At 45.3% G+C, this 27,903-nt stretch overlaps 1 long non-coding RNA gene across 1 annotated transcript in view; it reads right to left on the reverse strand.

Moving 5' to 3' along the window:
* Positions 1-10,828: 10,828 nt before the first annotated feature.
* Positions 10,829-27,903, reverse strand: part of LOC146856972 (uncharacterized) — a 279,388-nt gene continuing 262,313 nt past the window's right edge. The window contains exons 6-7 of the long non-coding RNA XR_014979837.1: positions 26,915-27,040; positions 10,829-10,948 (exon numbers count right to left, since the gene is read on the reverse strand). This is a non-coding gene — a long non-coding RNA (uncharacterized LOC146856972). The remainder of the gene's footprint in view (positions 10,949-26,914; positions 27,041-27,903) is intronic.

Here is a 27,903-nt window from a genome sequence, read left to right on the forward strand (position 1 = left end):
GCGTTCGGAGTTACGACTCGGTCGGAGAATGAAGCTTGAATCACAGCCTACGTGTCGGTCATATTTTTGGCAGTTATGCGGATCGTACTTCATCTACAGGACGGACCGGCTACGGGTACGTGTCGGTCGCACGGTAAGGCTACGGACAGCTCTCAGAGAGCTGTCCGACCCTGATCGGAATCGACCCCTTAATTTTTTCAAGACAGGGTCATTTGCAGGACTTATGAGAGAACTAAATATAGGTGTAAAGTGACATTTCATTGGTAACTTTAGTTAGGCTATTTTAGCTAACAGTTGCCCTTGCAGCAGTTATGACATATATTTTGCTTAAAAGGCACAGGAGAGCTCCGCAGAGATGAGAGACGGATTTACTATTTTGGATTCTTGGTGCATGAAAGATCTGGAATTGTTTTGTTGCCACAGGCATGCACACAGAACAACAGGTGCATTACTTTTCTGAGAGACAGGAAATAAGTAGGCTGGGAATTTGATTATGGTTGGCAAATTCTCACTATGAGTGACTGACTTGTTTTCTTTTTGAAGCATCCTGCTTGATCTACTCTAATGAAAAAATCTGCATGTATCAGAGGAATTCCTGTCTGCCTGCTTGCCAAAGCCCAAGAGAGAGCTGTCTCTGGCCCTGCTGGAACTTCTTTTTCCAGCAGTTTGTTCCAGAGCTGTAGAGGCAAGCCTTCTGCTGACCTATATAAAGGTGGGCAAGTTCAAGCCGGTGTAGTCAGTGTTCCCCTATGAATCTTATCTCCTAAAGCTGGAGAATGCAGAAGGTTCTGTCACAGTGGAAGCAATTGCTTGTGAACCGGAAGCTGAGTTGTGGGGCCACTATAAATCTGTCAGAAGTCAACCAAAGTCTGATGAGTCAGCCCTGAAAGATTCAGGCTTTTTCTTTGAGGTGTTTTTTCTATCAGAAGTTGTGATAAAATCAAATGAGTAGAGTATGGGAGGCAACCTACAAGCTCTCACTGAAAATGTTGACATTTTCCTCACTCTGATCATATCTAACCTTGTCGAGCCCTTGTCAGAGGGAGCTTTCACTTTTGTTCTGGCAGTAAAAAATTCTGTATGACCAACTAACAAGTTATTGTTAACCACATTTACTTACTCCACAGACACAGAGGGTGCTTCTTTACGTGCCAGTCACATGAGGAACATTTACATGTTTTTTTCAATTATTTTGAATAACATTACTAGCTGTTTGAGAAAAACATCCAATGTTGAGACTGGAATTCCACACAGAAACAGTTTTCCTTTGTGGATTACTATTAGTTGAGATTTGTGGCAGCTCAATCACAGCTGATATCAAGACTACAGTCTCTCCTTTACATCACAATGCTCTTATTTCGTACATTGTCCTCATCAGAGCAGTTCCTTGCTAAGCTGCTACATGGGCACGTCATCATTTCATTTAACTCAGTTTATTTTTTCAGTATACTTCTTAAATCTGCAAGACATAACAAACAGTGGGCTCATTTAGAATTTGATAGGATAGTAGCACCTCTATAGGGTAGCTATAATCCCACCCACCCAGGTGCGGTTGTCTTGCTCCTTTAGGGTTTGGGGAACGACGACATTCACGGGAGGAGGGAGCTTCTGCTGGTTCTCTGTCAGAAACCCTTAATGTCTAAATCTGTCCTCCACTGGTCCACCAGTTTACACTGACAATAGCTCTTCCCTACTAAGGGTGGAGCAACCATCCCTACTTTTCCTGGCAGTGGAGGCTGGCATGTACTGAGGGTAGGGTGGCACAACAAAAAATAAATGTACTAACTTTCTTCTTTCTTCCTCCTCTGGCATCTGCAGTAAGGCTCAGAAGCTGGAACCTGCACTACCCAACCTTCGCAGCATGAAAGCAGCACCAAGATTGGATAGCTCAGTCACTGGAGGCCCGTGCTTTCTCTAACCTAGCTGTCTAAGACAGCTGGGTTAGAGAACTTTAAAATGTTCATGTCTGTCTGGCAAGCCCAAAACTCTGGCCACAGCGACATGCACATTTTAAAGTGAATAGCTGTCTGCTGCTGCCAATTGGCAGCACATGCCCCACCCTGTCCTGACACTTAGTTCAGAATAGGTTGCTGAAAAATTAAACGGTAATAAATAAACTTTATTATCATTTTATTTTTCAGCTCCGGGACTTGTGGAGCAACGTCCCTCTGCTCAAGTGGAGGAGCCGCCCCTGATTCCTGGGACTGTTATGTGAGGCTTAGCGGACCAGCAAATAAAAATATGAAAACGCTTCTGGGACACAAGCAGAATACTCCCTAGGAATCAGCAACATTTTTAGTTTTGCTTTCTGACAACAAAACCGTACCCTGGTAACATCTGCCACACATATGGATGCACTTTCATTACAGAGATCTGTGTCTGGTAGGCGGTGACCTATAGATGTGGTGGGCAGTCCTCAGCTAGGAGAACCAAGGCTAGCATCTATGCTGATGAGGTAGGCTGACAAGCCACATGTCCATCCTTAAATTTGACCCCAAGTAAAACTGCTTGAATTTACTGACTTGTCCTAGACAATCAAATAGTTTGACAACTTTGCCACATTTCAACAATTACTTTCTACGTGGTAACAGAGAGTGATTTGTTTCCCCTCTCTTTTGTTTGGTACATATATAAGCAGCAGAGCGACATAGTTTGTTGGAAGTCAATAAAGATCATGTATATCAAATGGGAATTAAATTACACACAATTACTTTACATTTTTAAGGTCAAGTGATTTACCCAAAATTGTGCCGAGGTCGGGTTCAAACCTAGAGGTAGGTTTACGAAATTGTTACACAGTGCAATGCAGCAAGTCACCTTGCTGTGCTGCACTGCATGACAGGGAAAGGGCACAAGTGCACCATATTTAAGTCAACACAGTGCATTCCAGCTTTTTCCCCTGCGCTGGCACCATAGCACCAACGCAGACACCCTTGCACCTTGGTGCACGGGTGCTTCTGTTGCATGTGGGATTGTTTTTGTACAGGAAGAGGCACCTTCCGGCACAAAAATAATCCTGCGAGGCATATTGCTCTTTGTATGTGGGCTGCATAATTCATCACACATAGAAAGAGGAAGTAACAAGATGAAATAAAGACATTTTTCCTTGTTACTCCTCTCTTTTTGGCACATTCACATGTTTACCAACTTTGATAAATCTGGGAATGTGTCAAAATTCATGGGAGTTGCGTGGGAACATCCACACAACTCCCATAGATTGCCTTCCCAGGGCAGAGTAAGGCAATGCATCGATTTGCACGGCATTGCTTTACTCCAGATTTATGGAGCCACTCAGGGCCTTGCAGAGTGGCCTTGCGTAGCTTCATTAATCTCACTTAAGATTTGTGTCACATGTGGTGCAAACTCGGTGTAAACCGGGTCAAAAGTATGCCTCCTAGGGCTTTGTCCATTCTATGTCTATGTACAAACACATAGATACATAAGGACTCTAGCCCCATTATCCAAAATCAACAACCCTAGCCACCGGATTTATGGTTTCAGCGATAAAAATTCTTCTAATAATTTAACCACAATAAAATTGGATTGTGAGCAAATCAGCATTGCATATTTTGCCATTAGCAAATTATTTATTTAATTTGATTTTTAAATAACCTTTTCAGTTTAGCATCACTATGTTGGAGCAGAGAAAAGTCCAAATAAAAGATCTATTTATATCCTTAAAACACCAGGTGGCGCTCTCAGACCCCCCACACTGCCCCGGGGACCGCCACCCCCCGGGGCTTTCCATAAGTATTTATGGGGGGCACACGGCACCCCCCTGCAGCCCCGGCAATCGCCACCCCCCAGGGCTTCCTATTTTTAATGTGTGGGGGGGCTAATAAGGCCCCCCCAAGCCCCGGGGACCGCCACCACTGGGGCTTTTATTAATTATAATTGCGAGGGGCACACAGCCCTCCCGCTGCCCTGGGGACCGCCACCCCCCGGGGCTTCTATTTTAAAAAATATACACCTGTGTGGGGGGGCTCGAGTCTCCCCACACACCCCAGGGACTGCCACCTGCCCAGCGCACTAATGTGCAAATTAGGGGGTCTGTAATGGACCCCCGAGCCCTGGGAACCACCACCCCCCGGGGCTTTGCAATAGGTGGGAGGGGGGCCATGCGGCCCCCCTGGTGGAGCCCTTGATGGCCCTGGGGACCACCACCACCCAGGGCCGGCTCCTGCGGTGTCCCGGGGTGCCCACCCCCCGGGGCACTGCTGTTTGCAATGACAGGGCGGGAGCCTCATGGTTCCCGTCCTGTCTTTGCAAACTGCTTTGCTTCAATGCATGTTAGCAGCTCCCCATGTGGAAAAGCAATGCCGGCCCCCCAGGACGCGGGGAGCCGGCGGGACCGTGGGGGCATTGGGGCTCCCCCCACGGTCCCCAACGGAGAGGGCCAGCCCCGGGGGATGGGGTTCCCAGGGCTAGAAGTTGCCTGTGAGGGGGGCCACGCTGCCTCCCTACCTCAAAAATTAAAAAAAATAAAAATAATAAAGGCCGGCCCTGGGGGATGGGGCCCCGGGGCCAATAGAGGCATCAGGAGGGGGGCCACGCAGCCCCCCTCCATAATTAAAAATTAATATTTATGTGGCCATGCCCCAGGGGATGGGGTCCCCAGGGCTGGAATTGGCCATGGGAGGGGGGCCCACGAGGCCCCCTTCCCGTTCAATGTTTTTTTTTTTTAAATGGGGTACGGCCTGGGGGTGGTGTCCCCAGGGCTTAAACAAAGTAAAAAGAAGGGGGGCCATGCAGCCCCCCTTCAAAAGAAAAAAAATTGTAAAAGACACGGAGATTGTGCCGAGGCCCCGCCCCCTCCTAGCAACACACTGCAAACGCACCCTGTGGAGCGTTTTACAATGGGGAATTAATTCCCCTTCAATACTGGGGGTCCCTGGGGGCCAACTAGCCCACCAGGTACCTCCAGTAAGCGCCACAGGGATGCGTTGCAGAGAGGTGGTCCAGGCCACGCCCCTTTTTACACTTCTCTTCAACGCAGCTCTGTGGAGCTTACTGGAGGTACCTGGTGGGCTAGTTGGACTCCAGGGACCCTCAGGATTCAAGGGGACTTAATCCCCCAACTCAAAACGCGCCACGGGGCGCCTTTGCACAGTGGTGAAGGGAGGGAGTGGGGCCTTAGGTGACATTTGTGCAAACACACCCTGTGGCACGTTTTAAGTTGGGGAATTAATTCCCTTTCAATTCTGTGGGCCCCTGGGGGCCAAATAGCCCACCAGGTGCTTCCAGTAAGTGCCACTGCGCTGCATTGCAGAGAGGTGGTCCAGGCCATGCCCCTTTTTACATCTCTCTACAACGCAGCTCTGTGGCTCTTACTGAAGTTAACTGGTTGGCTAGTTGGCCCCCAGGGGCCCTCTGGATTGAAGGGGACTTTATCCCCCAACTTAAAACATGCCACGGGGTGTGTTTGCCCAGTGGTGAAGGGAGGGAGCGGAGCCTGAGGCGACATGTGTGCAAACACATCCTGTGGTCCGTTTTAAGTTCGGGAATTAATTCCTCTTCAATCCTAAGGGTCCCTGGGGGCCAACAACCCCACCAGGTACCTCCAGTAAGCGCCACTGCACTGCGTTGCAGAGAGGTGGGCCAGGCCACACCCCTTTTTACACCTCTCTGCAACACAGCTCTGTGGCGCTTACTGGAGGTGCCTGGTTGGCTAGTTGGACCCCAGGAACCGTCAGGATTCAAGGGAACTTAATCTCCCAATCTAAAATGGCCATAGGGTGTGTTTCCACACGTCACCTCAGGCCCTCTCTCCCTTCACCACTTTGCAACCGTGCCCCGCAGCGCGTTTTAGGAGGTAGTTTTAATCCCCCTGCCCTATTATTTACTAGGGACTTACAGAGGAGGTCATGCTAATCACAGGGGCACCCCAATGCATAGTGTTCCCTAGTGTATGTAGGTGTTTTCACTGTATTCTAAGTGTATAAGTGTATAGCACTGGCTCTAGGCCTGGTTAGTCAGAGTCAGTTACCACCAGTACCCGTCTGAAAAAGTTGTGGGCACAGGATGATTTTGCAACAAGGCCTCTTTCTGTTCCTCTGTTGGTTCTTTCTGCACGTCTTGCTTCTTCCTGCACTTTTCTTCGTCGTTGTGGACTTCTGTTGCTTCTTTCTGCATTTCTTTTGCTTCTTTCTGTGCGTTTTTTCTTCTTTCTTCACATGTCCTACCTCTGTAGGCATAGTTAGAAACTAGCATTTAAAAAACCTTTGAAATTCACTTAAAAAACCATAGGTTTCAGGCACGTTATAGTTAGAAATTAGCATTTAAAAAACCTTAGAAATTCACTGAAAAAAACATAAGTTTTAGGGAAAGTTATAGTTAGTTGGACATTTCACTCGTACAAAACCATAGAAATGCCCCCGTTATAGTTAGTTCAGCTAACTATAACTCGCACCCCTGCAATACATCACTCATGACATGGTCAGTGACATCACTGATGACATCACTGATGACATCTCAAATGACTATCGTTGGATGAATGCTGCCCAGGCCCTAAGTCTGGTTCTGGAGTCCAGCTCTGAGGCAGGATCAGAGACTGAGACAGCAGATACTGAGACAGCATCTGAGGGAGAGGACAACGGAGCCGAATCTGGGAGTGATTTTTCAGTTGGCGCAGTTCCATCCGATGACTCATCTTCCAGCGATTCTGAAGGAGATGATGTCAGTCATGCTGTCCCTTTGCCAGCACAGTCTGTGCAGCAGGACACCAGTAGCAGGTTAGAGGAACCCAGAGCACAGGCACGTGCGGCCGCAAGCACCTGCGGAGTGCTGTCTTGGCAGCCTCCCAATTTAGTTCAGCCCCAAATTCCGCCTTTCACTGGTGACGCTGGATGTAAAGTCGATAAGCAAAATTTTTTGCCAATTGACTACGTCCATCTCTTTTTGGATGCTGACTTCTTTGACAAAATTGTGGAGCAAACAAATTTGCGTGCTGAACAATTTCTGAGGGAGCAAGGAGGCACTCTGGGGCCTCATTCTAGGGCGAGTTGAAGATATTTGTGGGCCTCACGCTTAAAATAGGGGTAGTGCATAAACCAACCTTGCTATCCTACTGGTCTACTCGCACGGTTTGGTTAACCCCCATCTTCGCACCATACATGAGCAGAGATCGTTTTTGCTATTGCAGCGCATGCTGCATTTCAATGACAACTCTGCTGCATTGCCCTGGGACCATCCAGACCATGACAGTTTGTTCAAAATTCAGGCCTTCATGGAACATTTGTCTGCCAGGTTTCCAGAGGTTTATACTCCTGGAAAGAATATAGCCATTGATGAGTCCTTGATCTTGTACAAAGGGCGGCTGCTGTTTAGGCAGTACATTGTGGGCAAACACGCTCACTGTGCCATCAAGCTGTACATGCTGTGTGAGTGCTCGACGGGCTATGTGTACAGCTTGAGAGTGTATACAGGGAAGGACACAACTCTTAACCCTGTAGGTTGCCCCCCCACGCTAGGGGTCACAGGAAAGATCATATGGGAGCTTGTCCAGCCACTTCTTCACAAAGGTTATAATCTTTATGTGGACAATTTCTATAGAGGAGTTGAGCTGTTCAGTGAGCTCTACAAAGCTGGCACAGTGTCTTGCGGTACGATTTGTTGTCGCCGCAAAGGATTCCCGCAGGAGCTTGTTTGCAAGAAGCTCCAGAAATCCCAGAGCACTGTGCTGCGTTCAAACGAACTGCTCACAGTCAAGTTCTCAGATAGGCGTGACGTATATGTGCTCACTACAATTCATGCTGAGAGCACTTCCCCAGTCACGGTTAGGGGTCAGATTGCCAAAGTCCACAAGCCCTCCTGTATACTAGTGGAGAGGTGTGGCTCACTGGTTAGAGGCGGCAGACCCGTAAGCAGAGAATCGGCCAGAGACCAGGGTTCAATTCCCGACGCGGCAGGGTCGTGGACCAGGGTCAAAACGGACTCGATAATCCTCGCCTCGGTACCTACTCTAACCAGGAACACACTCGGCAATTCTGGGCATTAAGCTTGCCTCATCTCTACAACAGCCCCCCACAGACGCTGGGGATGCCTGGTTTCACCTTGGAGATACCCAGAAAGGGACCATCTCACAGGGATAGCCTGGACGGGTTCCCCAGTGGTCTACAGCGCCGGGACGCCCCATTGCTGGGGCAGCTGTGCGCTTTACAAGTCTACAACATTTACATTTACATACAATGCGAGTAGTAAAACTTGCACTTGGTATAAGAAACTGTTTACTCACCTGATCCAGATGGCAACATACAATGCGTATGTTGTTTATCATCAGACCACCACAGGAAGACTCATGACTTTCCTTGACTTTCAGTTGTCTGTGATTGAAAGTCTCACTGCTACAGAAGCAGCAGCCTCCACTTCATGTGTTCTGGAAGAAGTGGCAAGGCTGCAGGAGCGCCACTTTGCTGATAAAATTCCTGCAACACCCAAAAAGGAGCGACCATGTCGTCGTTGTAAAGTGTGCTCGGTGCAGGGAAAGAGGCAGGAGACTTGTGTTTACTGTCCCCAGTGCCCAAGTAAGCCTGCCTTCTGTTTTCCTACTTGCTTTATGTTGTATCACACCAAAGAAAAATACTGGGAAATTGACTGAGGTGGAGCTGCCAATAGGTAAACCTTTCAATTGGTGTGAATGGATACCTACTGTCTGTGGGCCACTCCTTCACTTCGCAAGCAGCTGCAGAACATTTCTTCCTCTACTTCAGGAAATCATGGACAACAACTTTATCTGCTTTGAGAATGTGGCAGTTGTGCTGTTCTCCAATTGACAAGTGCATTATAGTCCCCACGCTGCACATACTGGTGGACAGAACATACGCCACGTTGTCACGCAGTACCCGTGTTTCACATTCAACCATTCTTCATAGTTTATGGTGTTCGCTTTAGAAAGCTTTTGAAAATTTCCAGCATGTTTGCCTTAGTTTCAAAGGTAGATATGCTTGCTCAGCTCGAGGAATGGCTTTGCGGCATACTGGGGCACCCCCAAACTTGCATCCACAAACTGGAAGGAGTTGGATTTAGCACAGTGAGAGCATTGATAGTACGTGTAATGTTTTCTCATGCTTCAAGTAGCTAGAGATGGAAGGCATTAGTATAGGGTCTCTTGACAATTAGACAGGATTAGTTAGGACTCTGATGAGGACAGACACTCAAACGGGTTAGAAAATCTTATGGTAGGTGCACTTTCCGAGGAATATTGCAAAGGTAGAAGGCATATAGTAAAGGTAGTATAGATACACATCATAACTTCATCTTCACCCATGGATTCAAATCCATTGCTGCCACACTTGCACTGAATTTATTATAGTACTTATGGGTCAATGCTGCTTGCCATGTTCATCCTCCGTTAGAACTTAGTAGATGGTCAGTTTGCTGAATGATGAGTGCATTACAATCACTGCACAGTGACATAACGTTGGATTGGACATATGCTACGTTGTCACGGACTACCCGTGTTTCACATTCATCCATTCTTCATAGTTTATGATGTTATCTTTTGAAAAGCTCCAGCATGTTTGCCTTAGTTTCAAAGGGAGATATGCTCGCTCAGTTTGAGATATGTCCTACAAGGATACTCAGACACCCCCCAACTTGCATCCACAAACTGGAAGGAGTTGGATTTAGCATAGTGAGTGCGCTAAAGGCGCATGGAAGACATGTCTTCCTGAGCCTTATGTGGCTGTCATGGAAGCCATTAGTAAAGGCTCAGTCGGCATGCGTTTGGTAACGTTCAGGAAGAAGGAGGGGGAGACTTGACAGGTGGTAAAATGTAGTCAAACTCATTATGTCTTTTGGCATATGAATGTGATGGGACCTTGCATGGTGGCGGTATGTTTGTGTGAGTGCAAGTGATCTGGTTGTTTGGGCCTGTGGCTGGCGGTATGGAAGTATTGTGTGTGGTGTGTGAATGGCATGTAAATGGACCATAAAGTGGTTGGTGCCGTGCAGTGGCTTTATGGCTCCCCTTCAGAAGGCTGGGCTCGAATATTTATAAATTTATATACAGTGGTGGATTAGCTTTATCAAATTTGTGTTAGATTTATATTTGTGGCGGTGTAATGGCCCTTTGTAAGATTTATTTTTTGTCAATATGGGTAGCATGGAACTTTGTGCCCTAGCTCAGCCGTCACCTAGGCAAACCTTCACAGTTTTGAGTAGTAGACAAAGGGGGAAGTACAAGGGTGAATGACTTGCATGGCTCTCAATGTTTTTTTTATTCAACATGCCCTGAAATGCTCAAATTTAGTTGAAAAAAACTCTTTATCCACACATTTGTGTGTGGGAAAGTTGTGGGATCACCAGGCTAACACAAATTTCCTACCACCCAGCATTCCCCCAGGTCTCCTGATAGAAATGGTGCCTCACTCATGTGGGATGCCCAAGTACCCACGACAGCCAAGGGCCCAAAACGTATTCAGGAGAAATCAAAATTGCCTATCACAAAAACAACCTAGTTTTGCAAGGGGGGGGGGGTCACCTGGGTTTTTGGCCCCATGCTCAGTGGCCAGCCAGGGAAACCTACCAAACCCACACATTTCTGAAAACTACACACCCAGAGAATTCCAGGGAGGTATGGCTTACGTAGATTCTTACCCAGAATCCCCAGCAAACCTCAAATTTAGCTGAAAAAATACATTTTTCCACACATATTTGTGTGGGAAAGTTGTGGAATCCCCGGGCTGACACAAATTTACTAGCACCCAGCATTCCCACAGATCTCCAGATGCAAAGAAGCGTATAGTGAAGAATAGAGAATAGAAGAAAACTCAATACATACAAGGTCTTTAAAAGAAAATAAGAGAGTTGAAAAATTATATTTTCATACTGTCGGTCTTCAGTTCTTCAGCCTCCAGATAAAGAGAGTTAAATGAGATCCCCAGGCCATAGTTGCTCATTGTGTACTTTATAGGCACCCAGACCATTGACTTCAGAAAGAGGGACTACCCTGTGTGCAAATAAAGACAAAACAAAACAAACCTATAAATTCAATGTACATTGTACATTTCCTAAAAAAACATCATTAGAGACAACTGGAGTTAAAAAGAAAGGTTTTTTTTAGAAAGGCAAAATGTTAACACATCTAGGTTCACTTTAGGAAAACATGAAAAAGATCATTCACCCATATGTGAATACATGTCCTCATCAGAGTTCAGACCCATTGGGACCTTAGTATCTAGTTCCAAAATTTACTTTGAATCCAGTTGGTACAACGGCAAATTCTGTCCCCAACCCCTGTTAGATTTGGGTATTCTTACTTTATCAATGGAATAAAAAGAAAGCACATTTATGTTGCTGTCATATTTTGCTTTGAAGTGTCATGCTACAGGGTATTTTATATCTTCATTCTGTACATACTTTTCTTTACTGGAAGCACAATGCTCCCACATATAATTTATCACATGGGCACATCAGTATATACACACAGAAGTCAGACAAGCATGTCAGATGTTTGTCTATAGCCCTATATGTGTTGGTTTTGGGGAGAAGACTTTTCATATTGGAACTATACCTACATGCCTTGCAAGCAGTGCACACAAAAAAGCCCTTCACTGTGGGCTGATTGGAATTATGGTTATCTATCACCTCATTCTTACAGAGTTTTTCACTTAAAGAGGTGCCCTTCTTAAAAGTGATCTGAGGGTGATCTTCAACTATATCATTCAAAGTGTTTTCTGTTCTAAGAATATCCCAATGTTTGCTCAAACCTTTCCTCACTTCCTGAGCTTTGTTGTTGTATGCTGTGATCAATCTCATAGTGGGTGTATTCTCAAACAAAGGCCTAGCTTCAGGATGCTTGTTTTGGTCCAGGGAGAACTTGGTTTGGCAGTTCAGGTTGGACTGTTCTCATGAGGAGCAGGGTCAAGACTGATTTGCATAAGGCTGGATCTAAACTGGAGTGATATGGTGAGCAAAAGAACAATGGATTTAACCCAGGTCTCTTGAACGGGGGTGAATGTTTGATTTGTTCCACATTGCATCCATTATTTGTTTGTCTTTAGCATTAGGAGCCAACACTTCTCTGCTGACACCCTGTGCTTTCACCAAAGCACTACTGAGGACAGATTCCTTGTACCCTCTTTATTTAAATTGCTTAGTCATCACCCTGCTTTCTTCTTGAAAAGCCATTGCTGAACTACAGCTCCTACAAGCCCATAGGAACTCCTCATAGAGGATACTGTTTGTGAGATTTCGTAAGTGGCTACTCTGGGAATGTAAAAGAGTATTGCCCACAGTGCTTTTCCAATGCAATTTAGATGTCAATTTATTCCCTTCAACTATTAACTGAGTGTCCAAGAATTCAACACGTGTGCTACTGATGGAGCACTCAGAATTTAAGTTATATGTATTTTCATTCAAAACAGAAAGAAATTATGTGCTAGACAGAGCATTGATGAAAAGATCAGATTGTATATATAAAAGTAATTTCACCAAAAGCATGGCTTTCTCTTGCGGAAAAATATTCCTAGGGCAAGGTGGTCGATAAAGGACCATCCCTTTGAAAGATGGCTGTTTATTGGTAACTAAGTAAGTATTGTGGTGCCTATTTTGGGGGGATTTAATAGGTGTAAAACTAGGAGGGGGGCATTTTAATACCTGATCATTGATGTGTATTATATGGCACAATAATAAAAAAGTAATACAGATTTCTGGGATGTTTGGTATATAGAGCTTTAGGAGGGAAACTGTATTAATACTGAAGTATTTTTTTCATATAGTTGATGATTAATTTTGCACCTACATTTTAATATTAAGTAATATTAATAATGATTATTATTATTATTGTAATTAAAAGGTTCCATTGCATGTTTCAAGCGCGAGCGCTACTACCGCCCTGTTCTTTTTAAAATTGTGTTGCTATTTGAATCTGAAAGTCACTAACTACTTTGATGCACCTAGATCTTTTTAAAATTGAATCGCACTCACCGCGCTGATACCCGCTGTCACACCGGCTCACTCGCTTCCTGGTGGAAACGCCACGAGCGCCAATTAGCGAAGAGTGGGAGGGGCTAAGGCTGACTAGGGATACAAATGCTGCCAGCAGCGCGGGTGCAACCACTTTGAAGGTGCCATTGCCTGCTTCAAGCGCGAGCGCTACTACCGCCCTGTTCTTTTTTAAATTGTGTTGCTATTTGAATCTGAAAGACTCTAACTACTTTGATGCACTTAGATCTTTTTAATATTGAATCGCACTCACCGCGCCGATACCCGCTGTCACACCGGCTCACTAGCTTCCTGGTGGAAAGCCAATATGCTCAAAACACTATCTACTCCACGGCCAAACTAAAATCACACCACTCCAACGAACTAGCAATCGATGAGTGCTGTCTGTCTAACATAGAGATCCTCATTTCCCGAACTCTGTGATCTCACACACCCGATTAAGAGACCAAATATAAAGGCCACAAACAGGGAACAAACCCTAACAATTATCTATCTAAATACCCGCTCCATGGTCAAACACCAACTTGAAATATATAATCTACTGGCGACCGAAAAACCAGATATCCTACTGTTAACAAAAACCTGGTTAACACAGGACTCCTCCCCTGATATCCTAGCAGCTCTACCCGTCGACAACTACATACTGCAAGCTAACCGCCATCAGGGAAAAACAGGAGGGGGAGTGGCAGCTATAATACATCAAGATTTAAAATTCTCAGCACTTACTCCCCTCAACCTACCACAAGTAGACAATTTAGTGATTAAACTAGAATCCGATTCCCACCCGGTAGTCTGTGTCATACTCTACAGACCACCATAGAGCATGCCACTGTTCCTACAGCTTTTGAGTGAACAGATGACACATATCACAACGAACCACGCAAAAATACTAATGATTGGTGATCTTAATTACTGGGCTAACAACCCAGCAGGTGGACCTCACTCAGCAGAACTAACTGATCTACTTACACGTAAACCCCTGTCAGCATATCACTTCCGCCACTCACATTAAAGGACATACATTAGACCAGTTATTGTCCACAAACCTGACCATAACAAACCCAGATGTCAACCCTTGTATCTGGTCAAATCACTATCTCATAACATTTTCCATAAACAACCTTACTAAACCTAAAATACCCCTACCTGAACCTGGATACTTTAGGAGCTGGAACACCATCGACAAAGCCCAATTCCTCGAAACCCTGGCCAATACAATTCCTATTAGCCACTCCTCTATAGATAAGAGTGAGGAAAACCTGTTGGAATGGCTCTTGACAGCCAGCAATAAACATGCCCCACTTAGGAAGTTACACGAAGCCCAGAAATGGTTTTCCGACGATCTAAAAAAGTTAAAACTTGCTCTGTGCCAAGCGGAAAGGAAATGGAGAAGCAAACACTCACCCGACGACAAAAGCGTTTTTCTAATAGCCCTAAGAACTTATAAAAAAAAGATTATGACCACAAAGGCAGAACACTTCTCACTCAAAATCATCACCTCCAAAAATCAATCAAAGGAAATTTTCTCAATAATTAATAACCTATCAAACCCTGACCGAGTGACCTTAAAAACCACACCTTCGCAATCCTTTCTGCGACTCCCTGAATAACTTCTTCATTGACAAAATCAAAATTATTAAAGCAAGCATCCCCACTTGCACAAAGCCCAATTGTCAAAACAAACCAAAAAACACACAAAGGCTAGAACAAATCCCAATTATAAGCCAAGAAGTTTTTTCAGATATACTGGCTCTCCTAGGGACTGCTGTCCCCCATGGATCTTGAAAGAAGCCTTCACGGCCTGCCAGGAGCCAGCCATTGCCCTCTTAAACAAATCGCTATCCCAGGGACACGTACCTGATGCCTTCAAAGAGGCGTTTGTCATCCCACTCCTGAAGAAGCCAGGAGCAGATCCCGGAACTCTCACCAACTACTGACCTATTTCACTGCTTCCCTACACGGCCAACCTACTGGAAGCCCACGTAGCCAAAAGCCTTTCTGGAGCAGTCAGACTACCTGAACCCTCATCAAGCAGGGTTCTGCCCAACTCACTCCACAGAATCAGTGGTATTGTCAGTCCTGGACTCTCTGCGAGAGAAAGCATACGGAGGTTCCCCCCAAGCCCTGGTGCTGCTGGATCTTTCTGCCGCCTTTGACACGGTCAACCACAACATCCTGGTCGTCCGTGTCAGGGACGCAGGAATCCAAGGATCGGTTTTTGAATGGATAAACTCTTTTCTTACAAACCGTTATCAAGCAGTCCGCCTGGGAAACTTCACAACCCCCAAGATTAAGAACACTTGTGGTGTTCCCCAGGGCTCCTCCCTCTCCCTGCATTTATTTAATTTATACCTCCTCCCCCTGACCCACGTACTAAAAGAAAGGAAAGTCCAGACCTTCAATTATGCAGATGATTTTCAACTGATACGGCCGATTAATGACTTCCCTACCACCGTCCTCAAATTCCAGAGAACAATGCTGTCCATCCGCGACTGGATGAACAGCAACCACCTCAAGTTAAATCCAGACAAAACAGAAGTGATCCTCACAGGAGGCTCATTGAACCCCTGGAGTTCCCTCTTCTGGCCTAAAGAACTGGGACAGCCCCCCGTCCCCTCTTCATCTGCAAAAAACTTGGGTGTCATAATCAATAAAGACCTCACCATGAAAAACCAAATTGGGTCCGAGATCTCAACATATTGCTTTCAACTAAGGAAAATAAGAAAAATCAGTAGGTTCCTCACTCAGGAAGCAAAAACACAGGCAGTTCTCACTATGGTGATATCCCACATCGATTATGCCAACTCTCTTTACCTTGCCATCCCGGCCTACCTCACCCTCCACCTTCAAACGGTTCAAAACCAGGCACCCAGACTGATCTTTCAAGAAAACAGGCGTCAACATATCACTCCTCTTCTTAAAAGACTACATTGGCTTCCAATACCCCAGAGATGCGCCTTTAAGGTAGGATGCATCATCTTCAAATCCCTGAATAGTAAAAGCTCAAAATTCATCAACAGTTTGATCAACAGATATACTCCTACCCGTAACCTACGATCTGCCCACATGCACCTCCTGAGCACTCCATCTTTCAGGCTAAAACGCGCTGGGGGGACAAGGTTCGCCACCCTAGGCCCCAAACTCTGGAACTCTCTGCCACTTGAGATCAGATCCTGCACAAACCTCATGAGCTTCCGCAAATTGCTAAAAACTTGGCTATTTAAACAGGCATACTAGTAACATCTAGTCTAACACCTTCAGAGCAGCGCCAAGAAACCAACCTTGCGCTATACAAATAAAGATTAACATAACATAACAATAATAATACTACTACTAATAATAATAATTATAACACAGTAATGATAATTAATATTAATGTATTCTTAATTAAGCAAAAAGAGGTCTTTGATGTGTGGTATATAGGAGTTTAAGGGCGAAAAGTGTATTAATACTGATGTATTATTTTAATGCTTGACTTTTAAAGCATTCCTTAATATTAATATGAATTAAAAAACGTATTAAATGTTTTATAAATTTGAAAATTGAATTTTTGAGGTCGGATGTAATGCATATAGGATTATAGGGCGTGGGAGTGTATTAATACTAATGTCTTTTTTTAATATAGGAGTCTTAATGTAACATACAATAGTAGAAATTAGAAAAAATACTACTTATGAGCTTAAATAACTAATATCAATGATTTGAGTAAAAGGATAGAAGGGATGTAGGGGTATAGGGTGGAGAAACATGTTAATACTCAGGTATGTTTTAATACTGCTTGAGTATTATTTAATTCTACATTTTTAAATTAAGTACATTTATTTTTTATGTGGTTATAAGTCTAAGATGATTGATTTCAGGGACTGGATGTAAGGAATATATATGGGTTTAGGGTGGGTGTGGTGTATTAATACACATGTATTCATTTTTAATGCTTAGGTATTGATTTATTGTACATTAGTCAAAAAAATACATGTGCCTCTCATGCAGTTACAAATTAAAGCAATGTATGGTAGGGACAGGATGTAAGCGACATAGAGGTATAGGATGGAGGATTGCATTACTACTCAGGCATTAATATTAATGCCTGAGTAAGAATTTTAATTAAAATAAAATACTTCAAAATTATTAAACTAAAATATTAATAAGGTGGAAGTGGTTTCTTTTTAAATTATAAATCGCATAATTATCATAAAACAAATAAATGTATAAACAATTATAACATAATAAATAAAAAAGAAACGCAACATCATTTTTATTAGAAACGTTTATTAAACAATTTTTCAAAAACATTAAAAAATATAGTATAATTGTATTCACAATTTTTTAATTATTACAAATATGCAATATGAGAAATAACTATAAAAAATAAATTAAAAAAAACATTCCAATGATGTCCCATTGATTTTGAGCCTAGCGCTGGAGTTCGGATGGAAGGGAGAGCTGCAGTCAGGTGAGACAAAGTTTATTTACTTTTTAGATATATATAGTTGACTACATACAAGGATACAAGGAGGGAGGTATTTAATAGTAAGGTTGTTCAATGATGTAATTTTTGAATATTTATTACAATTCCATTCCCATTTTCCCATACAGGTTGCAGTAGTATGACCTATCATGATTGTTGTTTTTTCTGAAATAAATGTTTAAAAATGTCAGAAAACACATAAGTGAGTAATTTCTAAAAAGCAATTGACAAGAAACATGCTTTGATTTTTTTTATGCCATGTTTTTTAATTTGGCAGAAACATCACATACTTAGTGGACTCAGGCCAGAGCAGGTGAAAACAGGATGTTTGTAATTTGTTCATTAAGTGAGGATTTCGCTTTTTAAGTGAAGAAAACCTATTTGCATTTTTTCTCAATATGGGACACTTGATCGACAACCATAGATTATTTTGTGAAAAAGGCTTATTTAAATTTTAAATGGATTTCCACATGTAGATGGGAAAGAGTTTTACTTGTATAAAGATTCGGAAATCAATTTTTAGATGACCCATTCTTTTTCTGGATGATTTCCTTTTTTTTAATAACAATTCGCTGCAGAGGTTTTGCATTTTGAAGTGGTAGTTACATTTAGATATTTAGGACATGAAATACTCTTGATGACTCATGGACTTAAAACGTTGCTAAACATTGAAAAAGGAAGTCATCATCAGATAAGAAGAATTTTTTTCATAACATTTTTGAAGAAAAGAGTGTTTAGATAAAATGGAAATTAAGTTAAAGGTTTGTAAAATAAAAGTAAAGTACCTGGTTGTTCCTGTTCTGCTCCTTCTGTGGGGGTTACTAAGCCCTGATACCCCCGCCTCGGTCATTGCCTGTATCCACGCTGTGAGGGGAACGGCTCGGGCTAAGACTACACTACCCAGCGGCCTTAGCGCCCGGCACGCACTGCACACGTCATCTTGCAGCGCCCGGGCCCTACTTCAGGCCCCCAGCACCACCGCAGCGCGGGACGCGCGCTTACCTGGTTGTTCCTGTTCTGCTCCATCCGAGCCAGCCGTGAGGGGAACGGCTCTTCTGTGGGGGTTACTAAGCCCTGATACCCCCGCCTCGGTCATTACCTGTATCCACGCCGTGAGGGGAATGGCTCGGGCTAAGACTACACTACCCAGCGGCCTTAGCGCCCGGCGCGCACTGCACACGTCATCTTGCAGCGCCCGGGCCCTACTTCAGGCCCCCAGCACCACCGCAGCGCGGGACGCGCGCTTACCTGGTTGTTCCTGTTCTGCTCCATCCGAGCCAGCCGTGAGGGGAACGGCTCTTCTGTGGGGGTTACTAAGCCCTGATACCCCCGCCTCGGTCATTGCCTGTATCCACGCCGTGAGGGGAACGGCTCGGGCTAAGACTACACTACCCAGCGGCCTTAGCGCCCGGCGCGCACTGCACACGTCATCTTGCAGCGCCCGGGCCCTACTTCAGGCCCCCAGCACCACCGCAGCGCGGGACGCGCGCTTACCTGGTTGTTCTTGTTCTGCTCCATCCGAGCCAGCCGTGAGGGGAACGGCTCTTCTGTGGGGGTTGCTAAGCCCTGATACCCCCGCCTCGGTCATTGCCTGTATCCACGCCGTGAGGGGAACGGCTCGGGCTAAGACTACACTACCCAGCGGCCTTAGCGCCCGGCGCGCACTGCACACGTCATCTTGCAGCGCCCGGGCCCTACTTCAGGCCCCCAGCACCACCGCAGCGCGGGACGCGCGCTTACCTGGTTGTTCCTGTTCTGCTCCATCCGAGCCAGCCGTGAGGGGAACGGCTCTTCTGTGGGGGTTACTAAGCCCTGATACCCCCGCCTCGGTCATTGCCTGTATCCACGCCGTGAGGGGAACGGCTCGGGCTAAGACTACACTACCCAGCGGCCTTAGCGCCCGGCGCGCACTGCACACGTCATCTTGCAGCGCCCGGGCCCTACTTCAGGCCCCCAGCACCACCGCAGCGCGGGACGCGCGCTTACCTGGTTGTTCCTGTTCTGCTCCATCCGAGCCAGCCGTGAGGGGAACGGCTCTTCTGTGGGGGTTACTAAGCCCTGATACCCCCGCCTCGGTCATTGCCTGTATCCACGCCGTGAGGGGAACGGCTCGGGCTAAGACTACACTACCCAGCGGCCTCAGCACCCGGCGCGCACTGCACTTGTCATCTTGCAGCGCCCGGGCCCTACTTCAGGCCCCCAGCACCACCGCAGCGCGGGACGCGCGCGGGCCGCGCCCGGGCGAAGCCCGGGCCAAGGGCGGGCCCGTCCTTGCCCGTCACTGCCTGGAACGGACTGGGCAACCCCTCCAACGCATCCTATACGCCACCCAAGGTATTGTCGCTCTATTGTAATATCGGTTCAATCGCACATAGTGGCGCTTCATGTAGCTGCTCTTTTTATAATCATTGTTACCGCTTTTGTTGTGCTAGGCTAGCCTTCAGCTCTTATTTTTTTAGTTATTACTATGCCACCCAAGGATGGTAAAGCTAGGGCGACCAATGCACACTTTTCAGGGACAATGGACCAATTTGTCACGAAGGTCAACAGTGTTATTGACCAAGAAATACTGCTTCTGGAGCGACGTGTTTCTCAGGACCTCGCAGTAGCCAGGAGGTCCTCTTTGGGATATCTTGTCAATGCACGATCCCCAGCACGACCACCTTTATCCTCCACAAGCGCCACTGGCTCTGATGTGGACTCATTGGCTCGGGACTTGCCAGCAAGTGGAACGGTTGCTGCTGTTCCGGGGGAGGACCAGTCTTTGGCCTTTGATTCTTTGCTATTATCCCCTTGCCCACTGCCAGTTGCCTCTAGTATAGCCCCGGAGTGTACCACCAGACAGCTTAGAGAGCGTAATCCTGGGGCCATTCCTAAAACTAAGCAAAGGCGTCCACTGAATACTGGCAGAAAGGGCAAAAACACCAAAAGCAAACATAAAACATTAAATCAATCTGGGAATTTGAATCAAACCCTGGATGTTCCTGAGCACTCTTTGCAGGTGACTTTTTCGGATAATCCTGTGCCCCAAGCCAACCCACCATCACCAATTAGGATAATGAGCCAGGATGAGGGAGCGGGGCACAGTGAAGTGGGTCAGGGGGGGACCTTAGAACCAACGTGTACACTTGACATACGGAACGTTATTGGGTCCTCCCTTCGTCCCGTGGAGGACAGATTATTTAAAATCGAACAGTATTTAGCCAGGATTGAACATAGCCTGGGGGGCCGGTCCACTGTGTTAAACACCACTCATCTCCCAGAGGCCCCAAGTACATTGGCTAATCCTAGAGCAAAGAAAGCCCCGCTGGCCCCAGCCCCCAAAGCTTTGCCCTCAGCCGACTCCGATAGTCAACCTACAATAGTAACCAAAACATCTAATCTAGCCCCTAACTCCAGGAAATTCATCCCGCCCAGCACAATCCAATCACAAGATGTTGTTAGGTCATTGCCACTTGGGTCCCCCATCAGGGCTAATATCCCCAATCTACCACCTGAAACTGCTCCCTACATTGTCATTTTAGCAGGAGTCCCCGAACTGGCCAACAATGTAGTTGAGTCCCCTACAACCCTAAGGAACAGGGTTGTCCATTGGCTCAACAGGAATAGACCACTACCTTCACACATTAGCTCTAAAATTCTCATGGTAAGAAGGGCACCATGGGTAGGCCATCTAGCTAAGAACATCAGGGGGGATTGTATTTTAATTAATTTTAAAGACACTAAAACTGTTGAGCACATTTGCAATTGGAGTCATTTCACCTCAAGTTCATGCATTTCAGCTCTTCCTTTATCTTATTTTTACCCTCCTGGGCATTTTACGGAGCCATGGACGGTAGTACACAACAAAGGGAGGTGTCCTCCATTGGGGAGCTGGTCCACACCCCCATTGCCCCTAGACATTTTCCCCACGGAAAATCGTTATAGCTGCCTTGAGGCCGTCGATTGACTGGAGGAAAGTGAGCCTACTCCAGCCACTCTTCTGCCCTTTTTAGGCTGCTCCTTACTAGAGTCTATCACACCTCCCGACCACTCGGACTTGATTCTATCCATTCCTTCGCCAACATCCAAGAGGTCTACCATTAGTTCCGAGCCCTTCCAAAATCATTCCCCAAGCATACCTACTCATAGGGTGACCTCTCCTTGTCTCCTTAAAATCGTCTCCTGGAATGTAGCTGGTCTACGTAGCAAGCTTGATCTCCCTGACTGGAATGAATTTATAGAGAAACATGACATATGTTTTTTCCAGGAAACCTGGAGCGTTGAACCACTGTATAAGCCAGGGTTCTGTTGTTTCTTTACACCAGCCATCGCATCAGGCCGCGGCCGCCCTTCTGGCGGCCTTATGGTTTGGATCAGGGCAGATCTTAACCTGAAGGTCACCATAGATAGCTGTTCCTCGCCAGACATTATGAGACTTATTATTAAAGGTACCCAGAGTTGCACCACCTGGGAACTTTTTAATGTTTATTCTCGTGGTACCCAAGGGGGAGCCAAGTCATCCACCATCATAGCCCTCTCGGAAATACTTTCTACATGCCCTTCTAACTCTTACCTTCTTGTCGCTGGCGATTTCAACTGTTCTTTTGAACCGCTTGCCACTGAAGATATCTTGGGCATGCAAGATGAGGATACTAGATGGAGCATCCCCTCTCTCTCTCTCAACCCTGTTAAAAGATGGTCCCCGGCTGTGATTCAAATGAATGCCCTAGCATTAGAATTTGGCTTAAGAGCTACAAATGGGCGCACACCTTCGGATCTAGTGGGCGCCAACACCTTTAACAGGGTTGGCAGCCAAAGCAGAATCGATTATATTTTGATCGATAGGAAAGGATGGAAATTTGTTGTTGACATGATTATAACACCATCAATCAACAGTGACCACAACCCTCTGTCCCTCAGCTTGCGGGAGATTTGGCACAGACAGGGCACAACCTCTCACTCAGGTTTGCATATGATGTCCAAGACACTTTACCCCTCCAATTGTGGCAGATTCCTTAAATGGTCTAAAATTGTCCTTTGTGACACAAAACTTGCCACGTTGGAGTCCATCTGTGTTGACAACATCTCTAGGCTTTCTCTAGTACCTAAGGACAATTCTAGCCATACCTCAGTCTATGAGGAAACAATGAATGCAATTGGCGCTTTATTCCTTGACCACAGAAAAAAATTTAACCCCAGAGCCAAGTCGGAAAATGAGTGGTTTAACCAAGATTGCAGACTCAAGAAAAATAGCTTAATCTCTGCAATTAAATCTAACAATCGAGGTGAGGTTAGGCAAGCGAGGCTGCTTTATAAGCATGCACTCGCTTCTGCTAAAAAAGATTGGGATGAGCAGCGCTGGGTTTCACTAAAATCAGCGAGCCACGCTAAAAATGGCGAGCTATTCTGGACTATCCTGAGAAGATCTGCTAATAATGCCCAGGCCCAACTCCCTAACCATATTACGGATAGGGATTGGTTCAATCACTTTAGGAACTTGTATGCAGGGGCGGAGGCTGTGGATGAACCCCCTACCTGCCCAAGGTCCACAGCTGAATTTCCCGAGCCTTCCCCTTTCCCAAGGATTGAGGAGAAAGAGGTCCAAAATGCTATTGGCAGGATTGTATCCGCAAAGGCTCCAGGACCAGATGGCATTCCGGGAGACCTCTTCAAAGCCAATACCGAGGGTTGGGCCTCGTTCTTTACAATTTTTATTAACAGCTTATTGAACGGATCACCAGTGCCAGAGTCCTGGAAAGGTGCGGAAGTAATTCCCATCTTTAAGAAGGGCTCTAGGAGCGACCCGGCAAATTATCGCCCAATCAGCCTTATTGACTCTGGCCAGAAATTGGTTGGCAGGGTTCTCCTTGAGAGGATACATTCATGGGTGGATGAAAAAGGGATCCTATCAAAGTTCCAGGCAGGCTTTAGGGCCTGCACTAGCACTATTGATCAGGCATTTAGACTAATGCTTCTTCACTGGAAGACGGTAACCATCGGCAAGGGCGCCTTATACCTTGCGTTCATTGACCTCAAGACCGCCTTTGACCTGGTCCCTCGTGATCGTCTGTGGTTGATCTTGGAGGAGCTGGGTATCCCCTCTTACATTTTGAAACTTCTCATTCGAATGCACGAAGAGAACTTCGCTTGTATTCGATGGGGAGCCCAGGGTCAGAAAACCAACAAAATACCAGTGAATAGAGGGGTTCGCCAAGGATGTGTCCTGGCGCCAACACTTTTCACATTATTTGTGAATGGTGTGGTCTCCTTTCTGCTCGAAGTTGACGCGGATGTCCCCGCTTTGGCGGGTGACAAAGTCCCCGCCCTCCTTTTTGCGGACGACACGCTTTTAATTTCAAAAACGCCGTCAGGACTACAGAAGCTGTTACAGCGCTTCTCCTTGTTCTGCGAGCAGAGAGGCCTTGTCATCAACACCACCAAAACTAAACTCCTCTATTTTAATCCCTCCAGATCCTCCAGCTCCACTCTGACCCTAGATGGGAAACCATTGGAGCGTGTCAGGGAGTTTGATTACTTGGGAATCAGAATCTCGGACAGACTCAAATGGCAGCCCCACATAGATAAAATGGCACTTAATCACAAACGGGTAACTGGTGCTCTGGGGAAGGAATTCCGTGCTTCTATCTCCAAACCCATTGCTCCTGTATTAAACATCTATGCCGCAAAGGCGGTGGGCAGTGCTCTTTATGGCGCGGAATTATGGGGCTTCAGTTGTGTAGACTCCCTTGTGACTAATGAAAACAAGTTCTTTAGAGAACTTGTAACTCTCCCTAGGGGTACCCCAACCAAACCTCTCCTGAGCGACTTTGGTAGGCGCTCAATTAGAGATTTAGCCATCCTTCGCCCTTTGTTATACTGGGCGCGGCTGTGGCGCACCCCTGAGCTCTCAAACTATGCAGATGGGCTCAGGGAGGTCATGAATATGCAAGGAGCACATAAAATCGAGTGGCTCACAAATATTAAGAAAATTTTGGCTGCAAGTGGCCTTACTTCTGACTGGCCCTTGGGGGCGCCAATATCAAAGGAGGAGGCCAAACGAGCATATTGGGCTTGGGTGGATGCCTCGGAATCAAGGGACCCTAATATTGGAAGGCTGACAGAGGCTTTTTACCAACATAAACTCACTCCTCTCTTTGAACCTTATCTTGATTTTATCACCAAGCCCAAGGATAGATCTCTTTTTATTCAGTTTAGATTTGGGACACTCCCATTACGTGACCTCACTAGCAGGTGGAATCCCCCTCACAAGACCCTTCCTGATTGCCCCTTCTGTACTGGCACTTTGGAAAATACTTCCCATCTTTTCTTCGCCTGCCCAGCGTATTTATTACCTAGAATGAAATGGCTTAGGCCTGTTTGTTTATTACTAGGAACAAGGGTTCACTCTGAAGCAATGAGAATCCTTAAGACCTCTTCCAACACTACTATAGTCTGTGGGGTGGCCAAATTTCTCGGTTGGGCATGGTTATTGAGACAGCGATCTATTAATTCCAATTAACCTTTTTACCCTTTTTAACTTCCAAAGCTGTAAAATTTAATAAGTTCTTAGATATTTATTGTATAGTATCCAACTGGATTTTCTTACAACATGTTTTTAAAATGAATTTGCAATTGTTTGTATGTATTTTGCGCTTTTATGACACTACATGTCGAAATAAAGCTTTATTGATTGATTGGAAACAGTTTTAGAAGATTTTAGTTGTGCAAGATAAAGACAATATTTTCTAGGTAGTCTGATGCACCCATTAAAGAAAAGTCTTGGGGCTTAATTACCACTTTGACTGTGCTGCACCTGATCTCTGCAGACACAACACCGCCAAAGCTGCACAAGGACCGCACACCAGATTAGGAGTTTTTCTTGTATAGGCAGATGATCTTTTTGCCATTCCCACAGTGGTGGCCTGAAAAAGGGCACAGCAATGGGCACTGCAAAAAGTTTCCAGCACAGCATGGACTGTGACGTCCATAACATGCTGGAACTGGAGGGAATACAGACAGCGGGGCACATGTTGTGCCCCCTGACTGTATCCCCATGGCAGGGGAAGCATGGGGCCCTGTTGGGCCCCTTTAGTCCTCCACCGCCAGCCTTTTCATGGCAGGGCTCCCGCCATAAAATGGCTAGCGGTGGTGGAACTCGTAATATGCTGAGCAGGACTGCGCCAGTCTTGCTCAGCATAATTCATTGAGCCCATGCTGCACCACTACCAGAGAAAGGCAGTTCCCTGGCACAGACAGTGGTTCTCCGCATCAGTGACTACATTTAGTCATAATACGGTGAACAGGCCAATGCAAGCGCAATGCAGAGGTCTTACCAACGCCGCACTTGTAATAAGACCCTGATATACTTTTTCCAATAGTCTTTCTGACTTTAGTTTACTCCTTTTTGAAACCCGGGGATTTAGACAACCTGTAAAAGATTGTGCAATTCTCATTTCCTGGAAACTTAGCTCCTTCTTCAAAGTTCAGAGATTTGGATGATGTCTACCGATAGATTTGTTGAAGGAGTTGTGCCATCCCTCAATGGCATTGATAGTCTTCACACCACCCTCTATGCAGGTTGCGTGGCAGTTCCACCAGTCAATTGGGAACCTTGGCTGCCTTCTGCGACCCGACTTGCTTAGATGACCAATCTATGTGTCGTCAAAAAAGTTTAGTAAGGGTGTCAATTTGTCATCATTTTGCAAAAACTATTCTGATTCAGTAACTGATGTGTGCAACTTGTCTACACATTAAGGCAGGAAGCTTGCATCATTTGAATTGCAATTTTCACCAAAATTCCTGAGAAAAGTGGAAAGAATATCCTTGTATTTGAGTGGTGGGATATACTTTAGTAATGATATTAATCATTGATATCTCAAAGTCAATAATCACTTTTCTAGGGCTTATATTAAAAGTTTTGGATTTTATCAATGTCAACAAATTCAGAATATGAGGAGGATTGTTTGTCTGGGAGTAAACTGTATAACAAAGTTATGGTTGTGTGACTAATTCTGGCATGAATAGTGTATATTTGGGCAAAAGGATGCGGTGTAGAGTTAAAAGTACCATCCATCATGCAAATATCACTGTTCTCAAGAGCTAGCAGGTTATGGGTTGTTCTATTAGCATTCTTTTTTTAGGGTTTTCACTGTCATGCAGTAGGAAAGTCTCATTAGTGAAAATAATTGTGAGTTATTGGGCAGTGTTAATATTAGAAAAGGTCTGTAGGGTAACATGTTAGTAACCACTTGCCTGTTTTTGTCTCTGGATCATCCTTCCAAGGTTGGGTATTGCATGCATACTACTAGCAACATGGATGGGAGTGGTTTGTGAAACCTACCTCAAGACTGTGCCACAGGATTTATTGGAGGTGGATGCAAGATGTTTGATTTGCTGAACATTTTCTCTAACTTGTATCTCTATTACAGAGGCAGAGTGGTTATGCTCAGATGTGCTTTCTACACAGTTACCAAGAGAAACTGTTCTGCTTGTGCAATGGGATGAAAAAATTGCACATACCTCCAATTGCTCCTGGGATCAGTCAATCTATCTTTAAATAAAGGTAGCCACTATATTTGAGCAGTTGGTTGCCCCTTCGTGAGTTCATGTGCATTAGTTGTCTTTCTGCAGCCATTTCATTTTATTCTGTTGCCAAAAAAAGAAAGAGAAAAAAACAGAATAAGCTTATGGGTTTTTTACAGTGTTTATAATGGTTTGTATGCCTTTTTGGAAAAAACAACAAATTGTTTGTTTAATTTTGGCTAGCAATACTGATTGGGAACAGTTTAGAAACCCTGTTGAAAATGTAATATTTCCCTGATAATTTGCATATTGAAACATAGAAAAAAAAATATTTGTTAGAGGAGTAATTGAAAGGTAAGATATGTTTACTTGAAATTTAGTATTTTTTTGTAGTTTAGGACAAAGGGCCTTATTACGAGTTTGTCGTGGTCTGACCGGAGCAAAATCGGTCGTCCGACCACCATATTATGAGATGGGCGGATTGCATTTCCAAAGACTGTGACTGAATGGACGACACCACCAGCACACCGCCGACAACTGGGGTCATGGTCGGCGAAAGGCAACTGCCATAGGGTGGTACTGAGGAAATCCACCACCATCTGTATTACGAGTTGGCTTTCTGACTAGCTGACTGCAGCGGTCCAACAGCCAGCATTGAGTTGGCAGTAACAAAGGATTTGGGGTGCATACTCACCCCTCTCCTGTTTTTCCAGGCAGAGTTTGACGTGGATTCCTTTCTGTAGGTCCCCCTTTACAGCAGCATCTTCACCCTGAAGAATACAACCCTGTTTGCGGCAATCTACAGGTGAGTGCTTTTCATACCATATACCCATTGCTGGACTGACCACAAATGAGCCAGACTCCGTCAATGGGGAGGTGATATTTTTCCACATGTATTATGCATATGTGTACATTTGTCACATGTTCAGTCGAAATGTACACACATGCATCGATAGATACGGAAAACCATTGCCCACTGCCACAGC

This window comes from Triturus cristatus, chromosome 3_2 (genome assembly GCF_964204655.1).
Source record: "Triturus cristatus chromosome 3_2, aTriCri1.1, whole genome shotgun sequence".
Lineage (NCBI taxonomy): Eukaryota > Metazoa > Chordata > Amphibia > Caudata > Salamandridae > Triturus > Triturus cristatus.